This window comes from Aedes albopictus, chromosome 1 (assembly GCF_035046485.1).
Source record: "Aedes albopictus strain Foshan chromosome 1, AalbF5, whole genome shotgun sequence".
NCBI classification, from domain to species: Eukaryota; Metazoa; Arthropoda; class Insecta; order Diptera; family Culicidae; genus Aedes; species Aedes albopictus.
The window spans coordinates 139,181,630-139,192,250 of record NC_085136.1 but is presented as its reverse complement, the minus strand read 5'-3'; the positions used below and the strand labels follow the sequence as shown (position 1 = coordinate 139,192,250).

The following is a 10,621-nucleotide window of genomic DNA, read 5'->3' as shown; positions in this document are numbered from 1 at the left end:
CCGGAGGGAATCTCCACGAGATTCCGGAGGGAATCTTCACGAGATTCCGGAGGGAATCTCCACGAGATTCCGGAGGGAATCTCCACGAGATTCCGGAGGGAATCTCCACGAGATTCCGGAGGGAATCTCCACGAGATTCCGGAGGGAATCTCCACGAGATTCCGGAGGGAATCTCCACGAGATTCCGGAGGGAATCTCCACGAGATTCCGGAGGGAATCTCCACGAGATTCCGGAGGGAATCTCCACGAGATTCCGGAGGGAATCTCCACGAGATTCCGGAGGGAATCTCCACGAGATTCCGGAGAGAATCTCCACGAGATTCCGGAGGGAATCTCCACGAGATTCCGGAGGGAATCTCCACGAGATTCCGGAGGGAATCTCCACGAGATTCCGGAGGGAATCTCCACGAGATTCCGGAGGGAATCTCCACGAGATTCCGGAGGGAATCTCCCCGAGATTCCGGAGGGAATCTCCCCGAGATTCCGGAGGGAATCTCCCCGAGATTCCGGAGGGAATCTCCCCGAGATTCCGGAGGGAATCTCCCCGAGATTCCGGAGGAAATCTCCCCGAGATTCCGGAGGAAATCTCCCCGAGATTCCGGAGGAAATCTCCCCGAGATTCCGGAGGAAATCTCCCCGAGATTCCGGAGGAAAACTCCACGGAATTTCGGAGGAAATCTCCACGGAATTCCGGAGGAAATCTCCACGGAATTCCGGAGGAAATCTCCACGAGATTCCGGAGGAAATCTCCACGAGATTCCGGAGGGAATCTCCACGAGATGCCGGAGGGAATCTCCACGAGATGCCGGCGGGAATCTCCACGAGATTCCGGAGGGAATCTCCACGAGATTCCAGAGGGAATCTCCACGAGATTCCGAAGGGAATCTCCACGAGATTCCGGAGGGGGAATCTCCACGAGATTCCGGAGGGAATCTCCACGAGATTCCGGAGGGCATCTCCACGAGATTCCGGAGGCAATCTCCCCGAGATTCCGGAGGCAATCTCCACGAGATTCCGGAGGCAATCTCCACGAGATTCCGGAGGCAATCTCCACGAGATTCCGGAGGCAATCTCCACGAGATTCCGGAGGCAATCTCCACGAGATTCCGGAGGCAATCTCCACGAGATTCCGGAGGCAATCTTCACGAGATTCCGGAGGCAATCTCCACGAGATTCCGGAGGCAATCTCCACGAGATTCCGGAGGCAATCTCCACGAGATTCCGGATGCAATCTCCACGAGATTCCGGAGGCAATCTCTACGAGATTCCGGAGGCAATCTCCACGAGATTCCGGAGGCAATCTCCACGAGATTCCGGAGGCAATCTCCACGAGATTCCGGAGGCAATCTCCACGAGATTCCGGAGGCAATCTCCACGAGATTCCGGAGGCAATCTCCACGAGATTCCGGAGAGAATCTCCACGAGATTCCGGAGAGAATCTCCACGAGATTCCGGAGAGAATCTCCACAAGATTCCGGAGAGAATCTCCACGAGATTCCGGAGAGAATCTCCGCGAGATTCCGGAGGGAATCTCCACGAGATTCCGGAGAGAATCTCCACGAGATTCCGGAAAGAATCTCCACGAGATTCCGGAAAGAATCTCCACGAGATTCCGGAGAAAATCTCCACGAGATTCCGGAGAGAATCTCCACGAGATTCCGGAGAGAATCTCCACGAGATTCCGAAGAGAATCTCCACGAGATTCCGGAGAGAATCTCTACGAGATTCTGGAGGGAATCTCCACGAGATTCCGGAGGGAATCTCCACGAGATTCCGGAGGGAATCTCCACGAGATTCCGGAGGGAATCTCCACGAGATTCCGGAGGGAATCTCCACGAGATTCCGGAGGGAATCTCCACGAGATTCCGAAGGGAATCTCCACGAGATTCCGGAGGCAATCTCCACGAGATTCCGGAGGGAATCTCCACGAGATTCCGGAGGGAATCTCCACGAGATTCCGGAGGGAATCTCCACGAGATTCCGGAGGGAATCTCCACGAGATTCCGGAGGGAATCTCCACGAGATTCCGGAGGGAATCTCCACGAGATTCCGGAGGGAATCTCCACGAGATTCCGGAGGGAATCTCCACGAGATTCCGGAGGGAATCTCCACGAGATTCCGGAGGGAATCTCCACGAGATTCCGGAGGGAATCTCCACGAGATTCCGGAGGGAATCTCCACGAGATTCCGGAGGGAATCTCCACGAGATTCCGGAGGGAATCTCCACGAGATTCCGGAGGGAATCTCCACGAGATTCCGGAGGGAATCTCCACGAGATTCCGGAGGGAATCTCCACGAGATTCCGGAGGGAATCTCCACGAGATTCCGGAGGGAATCTCCACGAGATTCCGGAGGGAATCTCCACGAGATTCCGGAGGGAATCTCCACGAGATTCCGGAGGGAATCTCCACGAGATTCCGGAGGGAATCTCCACGAGATTCCGGAGGGAATCTCCACGAGATTCCGGAGGGAATCTCCACGAGATTCCGGAGGGAATCTCCACGAGATTCCGGAGGGAATCTCCACGAGATTCCGGAGGGAATCTCCACGAGATTCCGGAGGGAATCTCCACGAGATTCCGGAGGGAATCTCCACGAGATTCCGGAGGGAATCTCCACGAGATTCCGGAGGGAATCTCCACGAGATTCCGGAGGGAATCTCCACGAGATTCCGGAGGGAATCTCCACGAGATTCCGGAGGGAATCTCCACGAGATTCCGGAGGGAATCTCCACAGAGATTCCGGAGGGAATCTCCACAGAGATTCCGGAAGGAATCTCCACAGAGATTCCGGAGGGAATCTCCACAGAGATTCCGGAGGGAATCTCCACAGAGATTCCGGAGGGAATCTCCACAGAGATTCCGGAGGGAATCTCCACAGAGATTCCGGAGGGAATCTCCACAGAGATTCCGGAGGGAATCTCCACAGAGATTCCGGAGGGAATCTCCGCAGAGATTCCGGAGGGAATCTCCACAGAGATTCCGGAGGGAATCTCCACAGAGATTCCGGAGGGAATCTCCACAGAGATTCCGGAGGGAATCTCCACAGAGATTCCGGAGGGAATCTCCACAGAGATTCCGGAGGGAATCTCCACAGAGATTCCGGAGGGAATCTCCACAGAGATTCCGGAGGGAATCTCCACAGAGATTCCGGAGGGAATCTCCACAGAGATTCCGGAGGGAATCTCCACAGAGATTCCGGAGGGAATCTCCACAGAGATTCCGGAGGGAATCTCCACAGAGATTCCGGAGGGAATCTCCCCGAGATTCCGGAGGGAATCTCCCCGAGATTCCGGAGGGAATCTCCCTGAGATTCCGGAGGGAATCTCCCTGAGATTCCGGAGGGAATCTCCCCGAGATTCCGGAGGGAATCTCCCCGAGATTCCGGAGGGAATCTCCCCGAGATTCCGGAGGGAATCTCCCCGAGATTCCGGAGGGAATCTCCACGAGATTCCGGAGGGAATCTCCACGAGATTCCGGAGGGAATCTGCACAGAGATTCCGGAGGGAATCTGCACAGAGATTCCGGAGGGAATCTGCACAGAGATTCCGGAGGGAATCTGCACAGAGATTCCGGAGGGAATCTCCACAGAGATTCCGGAGGAAATCTGCACAGAGATTCCGGAGGGAATCTCCACAGAGATGCCGGAGGGAATCTCCACAGAGATTCCGGAGGGAATCTCCACAGAGATTCCGGAGGGAATCTCCACAGAGATTCCGGAGGGAATCTCCACAGAGATTCCGGAGGGAATCTCCACAGAGATTCCGGAGGGAATCTCCACAGAGATTCCGGAGGGAATCTCCACAGAGATTCCGGAGGGAATCTCCACAGAGATTCCGGAGGGAATCTCCACAGAGATTCCGGAGGGAATCTCCACAGAGATTCCGGAGGGAATCTCCACAGAGATTCCGGAGGGAATCTCCACAGAGATTCCGGAGGGAATCTCCACAGAGATTCCGGAGGGAATCTCCACAGAGATTCCGGAGGGAATCTCCACAGAGATTCCGGAGGGAATCTCCACAGAGATTCCGGAGGGAATTTCCACAGAGATTCCGGAGGGAATCTCCACAGAGATTCCGGAGGGAATCTCCACAGAGATTCCGGAGGGAATCTCCACAGAGATTCCGGAGGGAATCTCCACAGAGATTCCGGAGGGAATCTCCACAGAGATTCCGGAGGGAATCTCCACAGAGATTCCGGAGGGAATCTCCACAGAGATTCCGGAGGGAATCTCCACAGAGATTCCGGAGGGAATCTCCACAGAGATTCCGGAGGGAATCTCCACAGAGATTCCGGAGGGAATCTCCACAGAGATTCCGGAGGGAATCTCCACAGAGATTCCGGAGGGAATCTCCACAGAGATTCCGGAGGGAATCTCCACAGAGATTCCGGAGGGAATCTCCACAGAGATTCCGGAGGGAATCTCCACAGAGATTCCGGAGGGAATCTCCACAGAGATTCCGGAGGGAATCTCCACAGAGATTCCGAATGGAATCTCTACGAGATTCCAGATGGAATTTCCATGACATTCCGGATGGAATCTCCACGGGATTCCGGAAGGGAATCTCCACGGGATTCCGTAAGGGAATCTCCACGGGATTCCGGAAGGGGATTCCGGAAGGGAATCTCCACGGGATTCCGGAAGGGAATCTCCACGGGATTCCGGAAGGGAATCTCCACGGGATTCCGGAAGGGAATCTCCACGGGATTCCGGAAGGGAATCTCCACGGGATTCCGGAAGGGAATCTCCACGGGATTCCGGAAGGGAATCTCCACGGGATTCCGGAAGGGAATCTCCACGGGATTCCGGAAGGGAATCTCCACGGGATTCCGGAAGGGAATCTCCACGGGATTCCGGAAGGGAATCTCCACGGGATTCCGGAAGGGAATCTCCACGGGATTCCGGAAGGGAATCTCCACGGGGTTCCGGAAGGGAATCTCCACGGGATTCCGGAAGGGAATCTCCACGGGATTCCGGAAGGGAATCTCCACGGGATTCCGGAAGGGAATCTCCACGGGATTCCGGAAGGGAATCTCCACGGGATTCCGGAAGGGAATCTCCACGGGATTCCGGAAGGGAATCTCCACGGGATTCCGGAAGGGAATCTCCACGGGATTCCGGAAGGGAATCTTCACGGGATTCCGGAAGGGAATCTCCACGGGATTCCGGAAGGGAATCTCCACGGGATTCCGGAAGGGAATCTCCACGGGATTCCGGAAGGGAATCTCCACGGGATTCCGGAAGGGAATCTCCACGGGATTCCGGAAGGGAATCTCCACGGAATTCCGGAAGGGAATCTCCACGGAATTCCGGAAGGGAATCTCCACGGGATTCCGGAAGGGAATCTCCACGGGATTCCGGAAGGGAATCTCCACGGGATTCCGGAAGGGAATCTCCACGGGATTCCGGAAGGGAATCTCCACGGGATTCCGGAAGAGAATCTCCACGGGATTCCGGAAGGGAATCTCCACGAGATTCCGGAAGGGAATCTCCACGAGATTCCGGAGGGAATCTCCACGAGATTCCGGAGGGAATCTCCACGAGATTCCGGACGGAATCTCCACGAGATTCCGGACGGAATCTCCACGATATTCCGGAGGGAATCTCCACGATATTCCGGACGGAATCTCCACGATATTCCAGACGGAATCTCCATGATATTTCGGACGGAATCTCCACGATGTTCCGGACGGAATCTCCACGAGATTACAGATGGAATCTCTACGAAATGCCTGGTAAAGGCAGAGGGTATATCCACCAGATTCCAGGAGTAATCTCTCCATAAGGTTACAAGGAAAATTTCTATGAAATTATAGGGGGAATCTCCATTAGATTTTTTTTCTCAAGATATTTAGTACAAGAGATTTTTTTTTATGGAAATTCTTCCAGGAATCATTTTAACTTAAAAATTCCTTGAGGAATATCTCCGGAGATTTCTCCAGAAGTTTTAACTAGAATGAATTTATCTATGAATTCCTCCGATGATTCTGGAATTCCGCGAGATTTTTTTTTTAAGTTCGACAACCGATATCTGTAAGGATCTCGTCGTTAGTTTCCTCCAGAAAAAATCTTCAAGGACTCCTCCACAGATTTCAGCAAGGATAATGCCAAGAATATATCGTCAAAGGTAGCCATTAGGAATTCCTCCATTGATTCTTCCATAAATTTATCCTCAGATTCCCTATTTTTTTTTTTTCAATTCCGTCATAAATTTCTCCAAGAATTTCTCCACAAATGACTCTCAAGAACTTTCCAGAAGTTTCCCCTCTAATTCTTCAGAAACTTTCTCTCGGGAGATCTCTCCCGCAACTCCATCAGGATTTTTCAAGGATTATTGCCTAGAATATCCAGAAGGGCTCCTTCTGAAATGATGGTGATGATTGTTCCAGGAATTCGAGTAAAAATTTTCTTTTCCACCGGGAGTTCCTGCGAAGTTTCCTCCAGGATTTTTTCTTGGAAGATTCCTCCAACAAATCTTTCAAAGATTTTACCATAAATTCCATAAGTTCATGAGGAACATAAATTTCTACATAAAATTCTCTTATTCCTCCGATGAATTCTTCCAAATTTCCTTCGAGGATTCTCGCAATTTCTCTGGAAATTTCTCTAAGACATCTTTCATAAATTGCTTGGAAGATTGCTTCAAAAACTGTAGCAATTCGGATCTTACGAAAGTCGATGACACCCAACGAGTGTCTGTCCGTGCAGTTGCCTATGATCTTGAAAGGAATATGTCAATAATGTCACTGAAATCTTGCCAATATGATTCTCGGAGAATGTTAAAAAATCTGACAATTCATGTAAAATTCCTTTCAGGAGTCTCAACAAGAATCACGAATTTCTCGCATAACGGTTTTGTTTAGCAAGTATCTCAAGGTTTAACGCAGTTGACACCAAACTTGATGCAGTTTTACGTGAGTCTGTCATAAAAAATGGAGACAAATTAATTTGAAAACGGATGGAAATGTTTACAGCATACTTCCATAGGTATATATATTGAATTAACGACCCACAAATTATGTGGGTAACTTAAAAGCTATCATTGAATCTGTTAGTTTCTGTAATTTATACCCACGATTACTGCTCAAAACTAAGAACAGGAAGAGCGACACAGCACATCTTTTATAGTCCATTATGTCCGTATGTAGATCCGAACGCAGCAATGCGATCACACGCATCACGATCCATCAACTTTGATGAGTTTTCACACCTTGAACCGGACGGCAAAAACCTCATCAATTTGGAACCACCGACTCCGACGACCATGATGACTCTTAATAGCCGCAGAACCTTAGGAACTTGCACCGAATCTCCGACGACCCCCTGACCCCCAACCAACGCAACGAAGACAATGGGACGCACTGTTTGCGGAAGTTCTCATTCACTGTGGCAGTAGCAAAACCATCCATCAAGCTTGCTCCCGAATGCGACCTGCCAGCCAGCGTAGTGTACCCGCATTCTGCTGTGCGAAGGAGGAAGTTGATCTAATCGCCATCTCGAGACGAGAACCGCGATAGGATAGAGGATACACACAACAAGTATTTGTTATATAACAGTAGTTTCACAGCAGGTTGACCCAGAACCAGACCCGCAGACACAGACGGACAGGCTACGCAAAAAGTGACGGGTTGCGAGCTAGCGAGCGAGCGAACGAACGACCTTCATACGATATAAAAATGATCTGTACGTTCTAGTCCAGCCGGAGTCGAATAGACGGGTTTGTCCTACCTACCTCAATAGCAAGCGCTAGGGGTTCTATAACTGCCACACTGACTCAGCAGTGCCGGAGGGAGCCGGAGAGCGTGACGATGTCGTAAGGGAGCGTCCATAAATTACGTCACGCAAAAATTGCCCATTTTCAACCCCCCCTATTTCACTTTTTGTATGAGAGCTCTGAAATTTTTGTATGGGTTGTCACACTTTACTGAACCCCCCTCCCCCCTAAAAGCGTGACGTAATTTATGGACGTTCCTAATAAAAATGACGCGAATTTAAAAGTACTGCATTCTCCATGGTGGATGGGAAGATCAGATTACTTTGAGGTGGTAGATGAGTATGGGCCATTTGAAGCTAGGTACCTTTAGGTATTTTTTTTTCAGAAATAAATACAAAAAAAATCCAATGGTTTTTTGAAAGATATCTCCAGGAACTGCTCGAGAGATTTGTGTAGAAATCCGCCTAAGAATTCTGTTGAAATTAATTAAAGGATTTCGCAGAGGTTTTACAGGGTTTCCTCAAATGATCTTTACAAGGATCATTCTAGGCAATCATCCAGTGATTTCCACGAAAATTCTCCTGGGATTCCTCCAAAAAATCCTCCGGAGATTGCCCCAGGAAATCCTCTAGAGATTCCAGCAGCAATTCCTCCGGAGATTTCTCCAGAAATTCCTCTGGAATTCTTCCAGGAATTCCTCTGGGGATTGCAACAGGAATTCCTACGATTATTCCTCCAGGAGTACTTCCGAGGTTTCTTCCAGGAAATCCTCCGGGGATTCCTCCGGGATTTCCTCCAGGAATTGCTCAGGAAATTCCAGAAATTTCTTGATAAATTCCTCTAGGAATCTCTCCGTAGTACTCCGTAGATTCCTCCAGTAATCCCTCCGGAGATTCCTCCAGGAATTCCTCCGGAGATTGCCCCAGGAATTCCTCCGGAGATTGCCCCAGGAATTCCTCCGGAGATTGCCCCAGGAATTCCTCCGGAGATTGCCCCAGGAATTCCTCCGGAGATTGCCCCAGGAATTCCTCCGGAGATTGCCCCAGGAATTCCTCCGGAGATTGCCCCAGGAATTCCTCCGGAGATTGCCCCAGGAATTCCTCCGGAGATTGCCCCAGGAATTCCTCCGGAGATTCCTCCAGGAATTCCTCCGGAGATTCCTCCAGGAATTCCTCCGGAGATTCCTCCAGGAATTCCTCCGGAGATTCCTCCAGGAATTCCTCCGGAGATTCCTCCAGGAATTCCTCCGGAGATTCCTCCAGGAATTCCTCCGGAGATTCCTCCAGGAATTCCTCCGGAGATTCCTCCAGGAATTCCTCCGGAGATTCCTCCAGGAATTCCTCCGGAGATTCCTCCAGGAATTCCTCCGGAGATTCCTCCAGGAATTCCTCCGGAGATTCCTCCAGGAATTCCTCCGGAGATTCCTCCAGGAATTCCTCCGGAGATTCCTCCAGGAATTCCTCCGGAGATTCCTCCAGGAATTCCTCCGGAGATTCCTCCAGGAATTCCTCCGGAGATTCCTCCAGGAATTCCTCCGGAGATTCCTCCAGGAATTCCTCCGGAGATTCCTCCAGGAATTCCTCCGGAGATTCCTCCAGGAATTCCTCCGGAGATTCCTCCAGGAATTCCTCCGGAGATTCCTCCAGGAATTCCTCCGGGGATTCCTCCAGGAATTCCTCCGGGGATTCCTCCAGGAATTCCTCCGGAGATTCCTCCAGGAATTCCTCCGGAGATTCCTCCAGGAATTCCTCCGGAGATTCCTCCAGGAATTCCTCCGGAGATTCCTCCAGGAATTCCTCCGGAGATTCCTCCAGGAATTCCTCCGGAGATTCCTCCAGGAATTCCTCCGGAGATTCCTCCAGGAATTCCTCCGGAGATTCCTCCAGGAATTCCTCCGGAGATTCCTCCAGGAATTCCTCCGGAGATTCCTCCAGGAATTCCTCCGGAGATTCCTCCAGGAATTCCTTCGGATATTCCTCCAGGAATTCCTCCGGAGATTCCTCCAGGAATTCTTCCGGAGATTCCTCCAGGAATTCTTCCGGAGATTCCTCCAGGAATTCCTCCGGAGATTCCTCCAGGAATTCTTCCGGAGATTCCTCCAGGAATTCCTCCGGAGATTCCTCCAGGAATTCCTCCGGAGATTCCTCCAGGAATTCCTCCGGAGATTCCTCCAGGAATTCCTCCGGAGATTCCTCCAGGAATTCCTCCGGAAATTCCTCCAGGAATTCCTCCGGAGATTCCTCCAGGAATTCCTCCGGAGATTCCTCCAGGAATTCCTCCGGAGATTCCTCCAGGAATTCCTCCGGAGATTCCTCCAGGAATTCCTCCGGAGATTCCTCCAGGAATTCCTCCGGAGATTGTAACCGTTCGTCAAATTAGCTCGAGAGAATCTTAAAACGCGGTGGCTTTTGCGCCACTCTCGCGAACGAGAGACCACCGGTTCATTTTAAAGTTTGCCCGACTAAATTGACGACTCTTTCTCTCAAGGGCTTTCTCGAACGGCCGCTGACTGAAATTAAAAACCCTAAACGCACAAAATCTAAACACATAAGGTACAAACTGAAACAATAACGGAAATTCACACAAACTAGGAATAAAAAACTGAATCAACAAGAACAAGTAAACAATTAAGTGTCGTTGAAGTGAATTTATTTAAATTTAGAACGCTAATTTAAGGAAAAAAAGAAACAATAGAAACAATAAAATCAAACAACTGAATTCATTTGTATGTATATTCTTTTCTACAATATGCTCGTCAAATGGATTGTGTTGTGTGTGTGTGTGTGTGTGTGTGTGTGTTATCATGGCCAGGAACTCAAAAACGACGTACCTGCGCAGGCTTTTCCGTTGTCGGTGCTTCGTCGTGGCCAGTCGTCGACGTCGGTTCGCTCTCCAAAACGTTCGCCGG

General features: G+C 50.7%; 1 protein-coding gene across 6 annotated transcripts in view; it reads left to right on the top strand.

The window, feature by feature from the left end:
* LOC115259365 (uncharacterized) overlaps positions 1-10,621 on the top strand; it is a 298,623-nt gene that overhangs the window by 241,328 nt on the left and 46,674 nt on the right. The window lies entirely within an intron of this gene.